The 16759-nt window shown below is 32.3% G+C and overlaps 1 protein-coding gene across 7 annotated transcripts in view; it reads left to right on the forward strand.

The window, feature by feature from the left end:
• Positions 1 to 16759, forward strand: part of ZNF516 (zinc finger protein 516) — a 141544-nt gene that overhangs the window by 38380 nt on the left and 86405 nt on the right. The gene's annotated exons all lie outside the window — the stretch shown is intronic.

The following is a 16759-nucleotide window of genomic DNA, read 5'->3' on the forward strand; positions in this document are numbered from 1 at the left end:
AACAGAATAAAGATGGTTGGTTAACCTGGAATGTTTGGTAAATCACTGTGCCATTCACAGCAAATGTACATGAATAGATGCAATAGAACTAGTGTGATACAGAGCATCACTTGACACACCACTTTGGTGACTTGCAGGTCTGAATTTCATGCAAGGTATATTCAGTCAGGGATCAGCTTTAAGTGGTAGACAGCTAAAGAAAATGCTAATATGAAACACTGAGAAAAAGAAAAATGCTCTTATGATTTTGCTGTTACATTTCACTTACCGTGTCAGGTTAAACTTATTTAAAAATAAATAAAATGAAAATATACTAAAATTTGAAGGTTGGAATGAAGTATATCTTTGTAAAATGATATTTTCCATTTGTTTCCTAAGTGAAACTGTCCTTTCAGTAAAAAGAATTATCCTACTAGATTACAAGACTGGATCAACATGTTCTTATGAAAAGAACCTTCTTGAGTAAAAAAAAAAAAAAAAAAAAAGTTTATTATTTTTGAGCTTTTCTGTATTTGAGACCCCCTCACAATGGTGATAGTGCCTGCTTGTCACTCTTTTGGGTTTTTTTAGGTTTTTAACCTTCATTCAATTTCCTTTGCATTCAGTGTAGACTTTCCTTTAGCAAGCATTGCTTCTCTTTTGAGATTTAAATACTTGCTTTGAGAAAACTACCATTACTTAAGAAAGTAAATATGGGTGTGCTTATCTAAAATGTAGGTGGTTATAGTGTTAAAAGGTGAAAAACTCTATAATATTTATTAATACTAGAACTGCTTATTTATAATTTGTCTGAAAGGGTATTTCTGCAAGCATCTACTTACACAAGCATTTCATTTACTACCATTCATGGTATGCTTTGCCTTATCTAGCAATGTTCAAAATTTAAAAAAAAAATTCCTTTTAAATGTATACTGTGTCTTGCAAAATTACATAAGGATCCTCATGGATGCTGAACAGTTTAACTTAACAATTTAATATTTGGTAGACTAACATGTGTCCCCATCTTTTTTGGTGGTTTACAGTTTCATACAATAAGAGTCCCTACCTTAATATGACTTAGAAAAATTCAGAGTACTCACAAATGTAGAAAGAGAGTATATTTACTTTTGTGCACTCATTAAAGAACAAATGTGGGAAGGTAGAGAGGGGGCAGAAGAGTGCTGAAACAGTGGAACATCAGGCTATTGATGTGAGCATGTTTTGTGATCGGCTTTGAGTATTGCCTTTTGAATAGAGAAACCAACAGTATTTGTGTATTTAGGAGCAGAATCAGAAAACACCCCATGATGAATCAGTCATGCAATAATCCATGCTTATTTGTTGTATAACAGGTTTAAGGATTTAATGGTGTAGATCAAACCCAGCTCTTTAATTCTGAGCAGAGCAGTTAGAGTGTGGGTCTTCAATGAGAAATATGCTGATCAAGCATTGCTAGCCTGAGAAACATGGGACTATTTATACTAGCCTAAAATTATCATCCATGCTGTGTTGTTATTTGGGCAGCTTTAGTTTGGATAGGTTTTAAGTAGAAGCTACAGTTGCTAGGGAAGATTTGGTGGTGGGCTAATCCCTGTAAAAAGAATACATTTGTTGTGTGAGAGTTGAGTAGCAGAAATCTTATACTTTCATTCTAAAGTTATGCTTGACCACTGATTATCATTTATTTTTAAGGATTAAAAAAGGGGAACAAATTCTGACATGTAGTTGTGCTAGATTCTAGACGTGTTTCATTTTTCTTGTCTAGTATTCTTAATCAGAATTCCAGATTCTGCTAACAAGGTCAATGAATAGGTGAGACTGCCTGCAACCTCAGGGTTCAGAAAGGTTTTGCTTGAGCAGCTTAAGCTGCCAAAGAAATCTGGTTGGTCGTGGGGGCTAAAGTGAGTGTCTATTGTTTCACTTTAGCAAGGTTCCTTAGATGAATAAGAGGGCAGCAATGCTGTCTTTATCTGAAGTGACAAAGCTTATTTTTCTAGGAAATAAGGAGTTTAATGACATCTGATCATTGCTGTCCAGCATCATGGTACCTGTCTGTGTTTTTGTTGTGGCAATGAAATGGAGAATGCTTTATTGTATATTATTTTAGGATGGAGGCTGAGGAAATACAGATTTCTTAGTCAATGGCCTCCATATTCATTAATTTAAAGCCTGATTTAGTAGCAGTTTGATAAAATACAGTCATAAGAATCATGCTTTCTTCAATACTTGTATATTAATTCATTGAATGGACAAATTTCCTTTAATTTGGACTAGCTGGCATGAAGGTTTTTTTCATTACATGTGTGGAATTATGCACATTTGAATATCTGTGACATGTTCTTGCTTGCAAGCCTAGCTCCTTTTGTAGATTTTCTGGTGGAGTATGAATATAACGTGATCTTCTGACCTTTCATCAAATATGTATTTACATTTACTATTTATGACAATTTTCCTTAATTAAGGTGGTGTTGAAGTTTGGAGCTTAATAGTATATAAAATATATAAATATTCAAAATCTGAATAGGTCTCAGTTTCCTTTTTCTTTTCTTGCTGTGCACCAGGGATGGCATGGAATTATTCTAAGTAGATATTTCATTCCATAGTTTTTATTATAAAGAGCCTTTTTCAACACCACCTGTGCTGGGTACAGTCTTTCAGGATCTTTATCTGTCTCCTAGCAATTTATTACACATCTGGTCACAACATTTGCACTGAACAAATGAAAGAGAAAAAAGAAATCAAGGGAGGTGGGGTAAAACAATTTAAAAATGGAGGAAGGGGAACATTATTCGAGTTTTATGTCTGTGCTTTAAATTATTTCTTTGTATATATAGCTATAAATACACACATATCCAAATTGTTACTGATTTAATTCCAAATATGTAGTAGCTATATCCAAAGAAGATGCACTAAATATGGCTGCCAAATAAGTGTCAGAGTTACAAGGTTCTTGAAAACGTTTGTAAACAACTGGTTTGACTCCTGTTTGTCTCTTTGTTTGACATAGTACAATGATGTTCTGCATTAATAGTGCAACACTTTATTCCCAAATAAGCCAGACTGAGCTGACAGCTGAAAGGTTCGATTTCAAGTTCGATATCACTTCCCCAGGGATTACTGAGTCTAAGAGCTTTGAAATTCAAAATTTGCCTGTTTAAATTTCAGATTTATTTTTATGTGAACCACTTGCTTTATAAGATATCCTTTTTATTCAGAAAATTTTTCCCTCCACTTACCTTATAGAAGATCATATAATCTAATATTTATTGCTTTTCTTAATTGACTGGTAAATGATATTTTATTTTATTTTATTACTGATCAGTGGAATAATAGAATTTTGATGTTGTAGGGAATTGAAATTTGTGTATATGTGGAGAGGGGAAGAAGGTTCAATTTAGGAAAGAGAAGATGATCTGATCCCTTGAAAGCCTAGAACTTTAAATGATTTGTCAAATCACAGTCATTAGGCTTCTCTCTGTCCACACCCTCCCCCAGTCAAATACAAGCAGGAAAAAGCCCATGGAGATATTACATAATGTACTTGTCAAGAATTGTTTTTTGTAAAGATTCATTGGTATATCACTCTCTCTTCTTCAGCTGCTGAAGCATCTAGCATCTTTCAAGAGGTATTGTGTGTGTGTGTATGTATATACACATGTTAGTGATAAAGTAGGTCATGTTATTATAGTATAGATATTGACAAAATAGACTTGTAGGAACTCACATTGTACACATTGTATGCAGCATATACTATGCAACAATTTTGGAAGGATTTATTCACTTAGAATTTTGGTCTTCATTAAATATTGATTAAAATTTTAGATATGGCAAGCAAAAAAAATCTTAAATGACAGCTCACATGATATGCCTTAGAGCAACCCTACCAAAGTACACTAAAACCCAGGATATTTTTACAGAAACATTTTGTGTGTGTGTGTGTGTGTGTGTGTGTGTGTGTGTGTGTGTGTGTGAAAGAGAGAGAGAGAGAGGGAGAGAGAGAGAGAGAGAACATGCTCACATGCCTGTGTTTAAATGATATTCAAGAAAAACGATCATTGACTTGCTTATATACTTTTTCTTATGTGTCCTTCCTTAAAGAAGGGCTTTTTGGTTGCCTTTCTGTGCAAACAGCATTACCTATGAAGGTAATGTTTAACAGAATGTTTTCTGGCTTGCTGCACATAATTGTCTCTCTTTGTATTTTAGGGTACAGTTTTTTTTTTTTTTTATTTGATGGGAATTTTTAGGCCTTTTTTTCTTCTTTTTTTCAAAATGGGACTTTGAAAAAAGATAATAATGTTAGAAAAGGAATTAACTGCAATCCACTTTTTTATGGTCATAGGAATTCAAAGGAATGAAGAAAAAAGGAAGAGGCCCAAAACTGTTCCTTTATTATTTTGTGCATGTAGCAAAAAAAAATAGACTATACTGTATGGACAGGTTTAAAATAATAGGACTAATAAAATAATAGGAAAATAATTTAGAATTGTAATAACCAAATGGTCTTGCCTGCTAGCACATTTTTAAGTGGTGTGCTCAGGAAAAGGGGATTATATAATAGGAGTATGTCTTAAATTTTTCCTTTGACCATTTCTGATATACTGAATCTTTTTCTGCTAATTAATCTCTGAAATAATTGGAATCTATTATGGGGTTTGTTTTATTTTTGTGAATGGATTCTTAAATTTTTTCATACTCCAACTTCATAAAGCTTTGTAAAGACTAAGAAGCCAGATTAGAATTCTGTTTTTTGGTAGTTTCATGAAAATATTTCTAAATTTCTTAATAATGTCTTAAAAATAGACATTTGAGTTGAGTTTTTTCCCTTTTTTACCTTGAAGGTTATTTCATTGATTGTCCATTTGATTCACTACTTCTGAAAAGTTGCATGACTATACTGACATTTTCATATTTGATGTGAAAATAAGGTAAATCTTTCTAATTTTTTGATTGCCAACATGCATTTTAAGAGGTGTGTAAACTATTTTTATAAAAAGTGAATCAGCCATTCAATGTCTATATAACTTTATTTAAGCTGCCAAGTTTGGACCAAATGCAATTTAAAATGGCTAAATTCTGAGGCTCTGGAAATGGGGTTCTTAATGGAAATAGTGACAAGATCATTAACTATAGTAACCCTGCTGGGCACTTGCTACAGGAATACTAGATGTGTACATCCAAATGTGTTATGTGAACTGGTCGTAGCAATGAAGTTGATTTGAATAAAAAAGTTTAGCTGTTATAAAATGCTGGAACAGCAAGAAATTTAATTTCATGAAGGCTAATTATTTAGAGAAGAATGGTTTGGTGAAAGTACTTATTTGATTTAGATTTTGGGAAGTGTAATAAAATTTATGTACATGAATTTGGGAATGCAAAAGAGAAATGTTTCTTCTGCTAATTTCCAAATGAGAATTTGTCATATTTCGTATGTTTGTCATATCAGTATGCATACATATACATATAGCCTCTGTACTAGAATAACAATTTTTGACTTTCCAGAACACATTATTAGAAGACCATGGAAATAAAACATACATTCTCTCTCCCTCCCCCCCAAAAAGAAACGACACAAAACATCATGTCTATTATTAGTACCATTTGATTTCTTGGCTTTTCTAGGCCTAATCAATAATGACATTGTGTAGTCATCTGAGTTGGGTTTTTTCCTCCCCATTCTCCCTCGAGGTCAGATTTTTACTGTTGGTCTTTATATATTAGAAAAAAGGATATAGTCTTGTGTACTAGTAATTTTGGCTTCACTTTTGGTAATAAACTGCTTAATATCCATACTAGTAACTTTTGACAAGTTCTGTTCTACTTGTCTATTTTATCTATGATATTTTCATTTTATCTTCATCAATTACTCTTCTTTACCATTCATATAATTAGCTCTTTAAAAGGTCTTAATAATTAAATGATGAATAATTTGTATTTAGCAAAATAACTGAAATGGCAAAAGTAAATAGACTTTGTGATTGTTGAAAGGTGCTTAAATTGACTGTTTTTGAATGGACTTTTAAAATGAAAGTAGATAATTTTTGATAATTGTTTGGATAATTTTTGTCTATATAGTCACCATATAATTGCAATATTATGCCCTTCTTCTAGTCAGCCAGTTAGTCACATTTGAGCACTGTCATCTTACTTAGTAAAAATCTCTTTTATTTTCTATTGCCAAGTATTTTAAAGAGAGCATTTTAAAAAAAAAACATGGTAATTGTGTCATGTTTTGTCCTGATTTATTGTACTTTATTTTCTGAATGAGACCAAACTAATCTTTAAAACAAAAAAAAATTAGTTTAATAGTCTACTATATTTCTGTTTTGGAACTGTTTTGAAATAGAGCTTCTTAGTAATTTTGTAAGTTTAACACATTTGTTACTAATCACATCATGGGATGGCAATATGGGATGGTAACTTTTTTGATGGTAATTTGCGCAGTGAGGCTTTTTGTGAGTGCTGCTGATTCTGATTTCTTTCTTTCTTTCTTTTTTTTTTTTTTTTTTCATTTCTTCATATTAGAGTGGAAATTTGGTTTGTTCATAATGTATTATTGATTGGTCTGAGAACAGCAGCAGCCCCAAGGCCTTGTCATCAATGGTACTTACTCTCCCAATAGTGAATGCATCACTTCATGTAGCTCTTTGGGATTCCAGTCTGTAGCATATAAGCCTACAATTGTTAATCTTGTACAGAACAGTTTTTAGGGAGAGGAACTCTTCATTGTTGTTATGGAATTTTTTCCCATTTGTCAAAGAATAGTTTCTTTGTCATAGCAGTAAGATAAGCTTGTTCAGGATGTTAATGATATATTTTCATTCATTGCTCATAAATACTACAGTGTAACAACTAAAATACATTTCATTGTCTCTAAGAGGACAAACACGTCCAGTAGACTGAAACATAAAATCGGGCTCTCACCCACTTAGTACATGTATTTCTCAACATACCCTATAGCAGCAGGACATACGAATAACCTTTTCTTAGAACTGTCTCTTTAGCAACCCCTTAAGAAACCCTGGGAGGAAGCATATTAGTTACCTCTTTGCAACATGTCCCTGTACTTTTTGTTTTTATGATTTTTTTTTTAAATAAAGTACATTTTCCTTCCTAGTTTCACTGTGTCCTGCCATATACACAAGTAATCAATCAGTTGACCAATCAATTCAGAATTGGAGACTGGTGTACAGCTCATCTTTGCTTTTTGAACTCTTGTGAATTTAATATCTATCTGAGTAACTGCTGCAGAGAAAGAAGCAGAGGACACTCTCTGATATGCTGGCAATTTAGAAATCCAAAGTAAGTGTTTAACAGAATGATATATCATTAATGAAAACAAGAACTGAAAGAAAACAATTATTGTTATAGAAATAAAAACAAAAATTGAAAACTTCCATGGAAAAAGATTGTTACTGCTCCCTTCAGAGTTTGGAAAGCCTAAATATCCTAAAGTAAGTTTAGAAATGCTATTTATTTTTCTAGCAGCCCCTTTCATTTCTCTCTCCAGTCTATGGTGCCAATTTGGGCAGGTTTAAACAAATCTTAAGAGTTGGATAGTTATGTATGTGTAATGACGACTCTAAATAATTGAGCATGTTTGAAAGTTAGCCTTCCATGAAAACTGGTTCAGTGTCTGAATGGGATTTTGATTGCATTAATAACTTAGCTGGTTCTGTGAATATAAATAAAATCATTTAGCTTTTATATAATCCTAATTTACTCTGCAATGTTGAAATTTGCTACAAATTTAGGAATATTCTTCCTATTAAAACATCTTCTCTCACTTTCTTCTTATGCAAGTACATGATATTTTGCTGATTAGTAAGCTGTTAGCTACTGAAAACAGAAAATAAAAGTAGTTTCTAAGAAAGGATACCACTTTAAAAAAGAATGTTGCCAGTGACAAAATACATTTAACTTCAATCAGTTTGATTATTAATAGTTTACATTTGTAAAGAGATAGGAATTTCTTTGGAAAATGAAGTCCTGGATAAGAAAACAAGTCACTGTTGTCCAGTTCTACCTCTTCATTTCTCTTATTCATCCCTTTCCCTCTACTCACTTAAGGAATATCCTAATTCAAGCCTTGATTGATTCTTCCATGATATATTGCAATACCTTTATAATTGGTCTCTCTGTCTTTAATCTTTCCCCTTTTAGAACCATGGTTTATTGAAATGCCCAATTAATAATCCTGATGTTTAATTCTGACCATGTTACTCCCTTGCTCAAGAAATTTCACCTGCTCCCTATTGTTTTTGGAATAAAATGCAAATTCCTTCATTTGGTATTTAAACCCCTTAACAATTTGGCTCCAGCTTATTATTTTAGACTGATTTCATATAGTTTCTATTGTACATGAGGACCTGCATGCTGAATTCCAGTCATGTACTCAACATTTCATCTTCTTTGACCATGCTTTTACAAAACCAGGCTGTCTGGGGTGCCTGGAATCCTCTGACCTACTCAATTCCACCTCTTGAACTTGAGGATCCCCAGATCCCTTCAAATCATCTCAAATGTAACTTTTTTATATCAGTTCTTTCCTGATTCCTCCTCTAATTAGTGTTCTCCTTCTCTGTTCCCCTCATTGGAATTTCATTCTAGTTTACTTGTATTTTTATAACTATCTCCTATCTCCTCAACTCCCAGGAAATGTAAGCTCTCTGGAGGAAGGGACAAGTTTGATTTGTCTTTGTATCCCCAGTGCCAAGTACAATACTAATTACATAATAAATGCTTGTTAAAATGAATTTACTTGTATATTCACTAGAAAGTACGATTTGGGTAGCCCAAATAATCAGTTTCTCTAGGACTCTTCTAGTGTGATTCTCTTTCAAGTTTTCCTCTAATGTACCATAGACTACCTCCCTCCTGCTTCAGGCTTTTTTAGTATTATAGGAATATGGACCAAATTGCTGCGACTAGGCAATATATATAGATATATATTTTTTTCTGTTCTTCTTACAATACCAAGTTATGCCATTTTTCTATCATAAATGATGCCAATTGATCAAATAATCAATCAAATGATATTTGTCACTTCTTGTTAGCCACCAAATATTTATTAAATACTCACTATTTTTTTTTAAACTCAGTGCAGCATTAGAATGACATAGGAAGGACCATCCTGGGCTATACATTAACTTCCTATAACTTTTATTTCCATGATATTTAAAATGTGAGTTTCTTCACATTCCATATCTCTTAACAGCTAGGTCACGTTCTTGTTCTGAATAGTAAACATTCTTTTGGCTACACATTACATTTTCTTTCTTGCAATGAAATGTTTTGAGTCTGACATAATTAAGGTTTTTCCCTTTCAATATGAGAGACTAAGGTTATTCTCAAGTTGGGTACTCTGTTGTTTAGTTATTTTTGTCCTGACTCTTTGTCCTATTTGGGATTATCTTGGCAAATATATTAGAGTGGTTTGCAATTTTCTTTTCTAGTTCATTTTTGAGAAGAGGAAATAGAAATAAAGCAGAAAGAAACAGACTTGCCCAGGATCACACATCTAGTAGTGTCTGAGACCAAATTTAACTTAAATCTTCTTGACTTCAGATCCTGTGCTCTTTCTACCTAACTGCTATAGATAGTTTAAGAAATTGCATTAATTTCCTTAGACCACTGAAGCACTGTTTAGTATATGTCTTAGGTAGTGTGCTAGGTTCTAAAGTTAATGCTTATCCTTAGGTCCTTACCTGAATCCAGGTAGTTATTTATTAGCTAGGTGGTTCTAACTATGAATTATAGCCATTTCAAATAAAGTAAATGTTAAGGACAGCTCTTTTAAATTTCACTTAATTCCTTTGGGGGGGGGGAGGTGTGTGTGTCTATTACCTAATAAGGTAAAAATATTAATGAAATCTAATGAAACTTTATATACTTATGTCTGTGAACCTGGGAATTTATTGTACTACATTTGAAATTTCAATTCAAGTTTCATTTTCAGTTTGCTGAATGCAGCCTTTCTTTTTCTTTTCCCACAATTGGAAAAAATGTGTTTTCTAAAAATAACTCTGAATTGTTCATTAGATCTCATGGGAAATTAAAAAAATAATAAAAGTATTTGAAATCTATTTTCATACAGTAATCTGCAAGCCATTTTCATATCTAAACAATTAAACTACAGTTTTGTCTGGCAAGTTCTCAATTTTAGTTTTGGAAAAAGTTATAATAATAACAAAACTGATTTATTATGACAGAATGTGTTTTAATTAGTTTGTGCTTTGTTTTATGGGTAGAGGTTGTCATACTGTCATTGTCTTTTAGAAAACATATTAATACTACCTTTTGACTGCCTATTCCCCTTGAATTGTTATACTATTTTCTTTCATTCTAGTTTGTATAAAAAAGTTGTGTTTATGAGTTTTATAAGAATAATGGACTTGGAAGTTCACTACCTTCAAGAAAAGTTAGAACTACATGCATTTCTTGTACCTCTTTCATTTCTGATAAGATAAAGTGGAAGTTTTTCTGAAGTGGTGGGGTTCATTTAAATAGAATTGAGTTTTGTGGTATTTCTTTATTGTCTTTGAGTTGTAAACCATTGCCCTCTGCAGATGAGGCTGAATTCTGCCAACTTTACCCCATGTAGGGGCTTGGAAGGCTAATCACTTTTTATAAAGGCTTTTAGTTGGTCTAAGTATGAGGAGAGCATTCTCAAATTTGAGGCTTTGATAACAATACACTTCTTTTTACCTTTATAAAGAAAAAGCTTCAGCCCTATCTCAAACACTCACTGATTTCCATTATTTTTTGCTAAGATATGATGATTCAATCATTTAGGTCAGTTAGAGGAGATTAATTTTTGTTTTTGGAAGCCCTCTAAGAAACTTGGTCATTTTAATGGTGGCCATTGGAAAGGTAATCGTTTTGTATTTTTTTCAATGGGAAATATCTTTTGTATTTAAACTGTTTTCCTCAGATTATGCCCATTTTCTTTGTCACTGTTATCACTCCCTCTCATTTATACATTTACATAATTTTGTATACTAAATATTAATCTTCAAAAAACATTTTTCCTAATTAGAATAATTGTTATTAGTGCTGATGAGGGATCAAGGACAACCAGTGAGCTCTGCCAGAGTCAAAGAGATGAGGGTGAACAGTAATATGAAGAAAATATTTTAAAATAGAATAAATAAATAAGTTTTAACTTCCTCATGATCCTCTTGATCAGCCCTTCAAAATGCAGTTACAGGGTAGTTTGGAGGCATCATTTTTAAACTGGCAGGGTATAGTATAAAATGAAAATTGTATTTCCTAATTGGAAGACTTTTGAAAGGAAAAATATCAAATTACCTTTTAGGAGTTCTTGGAGGAATTTAACCCATACCACATGGAGGGAATAGAGGTTGCTTCAGAGAAGTTTCAGAGCTGTGGGTCAAATGTTGATTTTTAAAAATTTAGTAAAGAATCTAAATGATTTTGTTAGTCCTGATTGCAAATAAAAATATTGGCAGAGAAAATTATGCTAACATTCTTTTAAACTGTTAATTAATTATGTTTTACATAGTTTTGATCTGAGACCAATTTAAATTAACTTGTGTGGACCTCAGTTTCCTCATGTTCAATGAGGGAATTGAACTAGTTAATCTCTAAGGTTATTTCCCAACACCAATATTTTATAATTTTATAAAATCTATGTAATAACAAATTGTATTTAAATGTGATTACATTTATTATATTTAATAATGACTAGCTTGTGTTTTAAAGTTTTCAAAATACTTTCACGTCCATTATAATATCACATTTGTGCAACTCTTCATTATAAAAAAAGCAATCTTTTCTCCATTAGCTTACTTGAGCTTCAGGACAATTTTAGATAGATAGTGCAAGTACTTACAGATTTGGAGCTGGGAGGAATCTACTATCTTAAAGATAGTATAAGTTCGTCTCACCCCTTTCTGCCCCTTCCTGTTTTATAGATGAGAAATCTGTAGCCCTCAGAAGTTTAAATGGTTTGTCCAAAAGGCTTAGAGTGATCAGATGACTTTCCTAGGGTCATAGGTTAGTTGTGAATAGAGCTGGGATTTGAACTTCTATCCTTTGCCTGCAAGTCTAGCTCTTTTTATTATGTAATTGATCTGTATTGGTCATGGAATAAGGCCATGTAAACTTGCTTTGATTCAGATAAGAGAATAGTCTCATTTTGATAGATGAGGAAATGAGGCATATGATACTACAACTAGAATACAAGTTAAAATACTTTGATATTTTTGCACATTATTTAATTTCGAGTGATTTTCATAATAAAGTATCCTGGGATACTAGGGACAAGTAAGTGGCACTTACTGTTGGACTTAGAATCAGGAAGTACTAACATATTAGCTGTGTGGCCCTGCAGAAGAAACTTAACATTTCAATGTGACTCAGTTTCCTTATCTGTTAGGTGCTATTTTTATCTTCACTTATCTCCCAGAATTGTTCTGAAAATCTCAAATGAGAGAAAATGCTTTGTAAAATTTAAACTGCTCTATAAATGCTAGCTATTAACTATCATCATGGCATGCAGGAGAAACTTCTTTAGCTGGAGTGAGTGGGAGAAAGAAACCAGGATTTAAAGAAATTAGTTCTGACCCAGATCTTCATCAGATGGGGGTCAGAAAAAAGTTTTCATTGAATGTCTTTTTGGGTATTTCCTCCTTATTCTTCAATTTGTCTTAATTTATGTGTATAGTTTTGTTTTGTTTTGTTTTTTAGTTTAGGGGTTAGGGGAAAAAAAAGAATAACCAGACATCTCTTATTTCAGATAATTTATTTTTAACCCTTTTAACTGGAAAAATCCATTTTGACTTTAAGGTGAAGATTTGTATTGGTTCTTATTTATTACCAACTGGTTCAGTGAGTTTTCTTCCTCAGCCTTGGCTTCTTGTCTTATTAATAGGTTACTTTATTGTCTTGGTTTTATGGACAAAAACTACATGCTGAATAGAATAAGGCCATGTGTCCAGTAGTTCTGTCCTTTCAAATTAGTTCTGAGACACTAATTTTGGGGGTCAGAGAGCTGGTTACGTGTTTCCTTTGTGTAGTTGATGTGCAACCTCAACCACCTGAGGTTATATGGTTCTCCTTTAACAGTGTGAGATTATCAGATTAGGTCCCTAATTTAGATATTAAAAATTTTTCACTTAAAAAGTTGAGCATTTTAAATTCAAATTGTTTAATGGAGAAAAAAAAAATTTTTTTTTTGAAGCTCAGTCCTAGAGACAAGAGTTGCAGCTGAAACTGATGCTTTTGTGAGTAAAAATGAGTATAAAATGATTAATTGCAATTAAAACAAATTATGAAAATTACTTTTTGCAAAAAGTAAATTTAATTTTAAAATGCTGTTTTTAGGAAATGTTCAGCTTTATGTTTATACTGATAACAGAATTCAAGATCATATTTAACAAACCTTAAGTGATGAATAAATCTCTTCTATCATTTTCTTGATTTTTATATCAGAAAATTCTGTCATGTAACTTTTTTTGCTCTTGTGTTTACAGTAATGAGTTAGCTTAATTTTATATTATATATTAAAGTAAATAGTATGCTGAATGAAGCTACTTTGTCTTTACTGTGGATTGAGTTTGCCACTTAAAGATGAATGATGTTAATATAATAGGTTGATGCTTAGAAAAATTGAACAATAAAATTCTAAAAAGTGTTTCTTTTAGATAGAGACTAGATAGCTTGTGTAATCGCAAAGATTTAGAAGAATTGTCTCTTGTTATAGGAGAGAGTTTACTAATCTCGGATAAATAGTGGCTGACCTCTTGTCATCCTCACCACTGACTAAAACATTGTAAAAAATGTAGCAGGCAATGAGTATCAACTACTATTCTCAGCTGGGAGTGGATGCTTCTGGGAAATGTCTCGCCTATCCTCCCAAAGACTGTGGGTTACAAGTTGCCTCCATTTCTATCAACCACTATTCTGTCTCTTATCTCATTAGTTACAGGGGTGACATATGGTCTCTCCTCCCGATTTTGGTGGCTAAAGAGTGGTGGCAGTGGGGGGAAGGGAAGGCAGATGGTAAAAGCTAGTGAATGTCACATATAGTGACAGTTTTTGTCAGGGTATATATTGAGTACATATGTGCATGTTGTATATATGTTTGTATGTTACATATGCCTGTTTTTTAAAAAGGTTACTAAACATAATAATGGTACAATTCTTTTAATAGGTGAATTTATTATAGTACTTTAAAACTCATGTTTGCAAAAGCATTTTAGTGTTGTTTAATAACTGACCATTAGGACATCTTGTTAAGACATGATGTACATTTTCTCAGACTATTTCTGTTTTAATCAGAATATTAAACTTATTACACGTTGTTCTCATGTTCTGAACAGGAAGTGCTAAATCAAGTAAAGTAGTAATACTGAAGGCTTAAAGTGAGTTTCAGGCCATCTGCTCTGTAGAAAACTTTGACTCTTAAATAAAATTAACATGATGTAATAATAATGACAGTTGACATTTATATATAGCACGTGAAGGTTTGCAAAGTACCTTACAAACATTATGTCAAAGACATTTCTGTTAATTATTTTCTTGGTGTCAATTTAATTCAGTTAAATAAACATTTGTTAATAAAATATGTATTTTAACAATATGTTGTTAAAAATGTAGGCTTGCATCTTTAAAAGCTTTGTCCAAATATAGAGAATCATTAGGGGCTATAAACAGCTATTCAGATGTTAATTCTGACTTGAGAAATATAGAATAAACACCCTGCTCAAATAGTAACAATTTATACTGTTTTTTCCTTAAAAAAAAAAAAATTCATCTGGGGGCACCTAGGTGGCGCAATGGATAGAGCACCAGCCTTGAATTCAGGAGGAGACTTAACACTTCCTAGAGGTGTGACCCTGGGCAAATCACTTAACCCCAGCCTCAGGGGGAAAAATGCATCTAAATAAGGTTATTAAAATTTGAATATTTTACAAGTACTTTCTTATTATACTCAGTTTAGTTTATTCTGCTTTTCACCCATTCAATTGTAAATTGATATTCTCATTTTTTATACCCATCTTTCAAATGTTTCAGTAGTGATTTTTGAATATCACAATTTTTTTAAACATTTGCACTGAGGTGATTTGATCATTTACAGAAAAAAAAAATCTATTTTTGAATAGCCATTTTGTATATATGATCCATAATATTTACACTTAAGATCGAAAGTGACCTTAGGGATTATCTAGTCTAGCCAGCTCTGTTTACAGGTAAGCATTCTGAGGCCCAGAAAGATGAAATGACTTAGTGAGAAATAGCAGATTCAGCCTTTTGACCTAGATCTTCTCTCTTCTAAATAAATTTTTTTAAAAAATTAAAGTATTTTGTCCTCAAGGTTATACTTTCATTTAGTCACAAAGGCAGCACTTTATTCTATTCACTCTTGCTAGAAGTTTCCCTAACTCTGCTTAATTTTAATGCCTTCCTTCTTTTATTTTTCTATTTGTGCTGCATATAGCTTGCTTTGGGTATTCTTGTTTATATGTCTATTCCTTTATTAGATTGTAAAGTACTAGAAGACAGGAGACAGTTTTTTTGTTTCTTTTTCTATCTCAGTTCTATGCACTTTATTAGGCACAGAATAGGTGCTTAATTAAGTTTCTATTGATGGATTCATTGATACCATGATGACTTTACTTAGTTAAATAATCTCCTTATTTAAATAATAACTGGACATTTCCATGTCATATAAAGGTTTGCAAAATGCTTTCATATAAACATTTCTTTTGATCCTCATATCAACTTTGTGAAGTCAATATTATAGGTATTATATCTCTTTCAACAAGCCAGAAATCTGGAGCTTAAAGTGAGTGGTTAAGTGATTTGCCAGTTTTTACACTTCCAGTAAGAGTCAGAAGCTGAATTTGAACTCAGGTCTTTATTGATTTGTTCTAATTTGCTAGGTTACTTTAGTACCTTACTCTATAGAATAATTATACCTTATATTTGTAATGCATTGGCAAATTTATTGTGCAGTTTTATCCTGTAGATGGTTCATGTTTTTCATCTGTCTCCTTTCTTTTAATTATAGTAGTTACAACTGACCTAATGGTCTGAAGTTTACATGTATTATCTCACTTAAGTCTCAGAAATCTTTGAGGTAGGCAGTGCAAGTGTTATGTCCATTTTACAGATTGGGATTTTGAGGAACAGAAAAAGGATGAGTACCTTGATCAAAATTATAGAACTAGCAAATGTGATTTGTTGTTGTCTAGTTGTTTCAGTTGTTTCAGTTATGACTCTTCGTAATTTCATATGGTCTTTTCTTGGCAAAGATACTAGACTGGTTTGTCATTTTCTTCTTCAGCTCATTTTATAAAAGAGGAAACTGTGACAAAATGGATTAAGTGACTTGCCCAGGGTCACATAACTAGTAAGGGTCTAAAGCCAATTGTGAACTCAGGTCTTCCTGATTTTAGGCCCAGCACTTATCCTCTGCATCACCTGGCTTTTTTTCTTTTCTTCTACTCATCTGATTGGTAGCCTAGGTTTTTCTCACATAGGCAAATTTCCTTACTGCCTTATTAGCACTTGCTTAGACTGTGACACATTTTTAATGGTAATATTGTGTGTAATCTCTATGAATAGTACATTCATTTTTTAAGGGAAATGAATATTGGAATGGACATTTATTTGATTTTGTTTGCCTGTTTGCTTTTTTTTTTTTTTAAGAAATTAAGAAATACTTTTGAATTAGGGGAAATTAAAGGACTGTCCATTGAATATGAAGCATACTTATTTACATTTGAAATTCAATTTACATTAGTTTTCATAT

The sequence above is a fragment of the Sminthopsis crassicaudata genome, chromosome 1 (assembly GCF_048593235.1).
Source record: "Sminthopsis crassicaudata isolate SCR6 chromosome 1, ASM4859323v1, whole genome shotgun sequence".
Taxonomy (NCBI): Eukaryota; Metazoa; Chordata; class Mammalia; order Dasyuromorphia; family Dasyuridae; genus Sminthopsis; species Sminthopsis crassicaudata.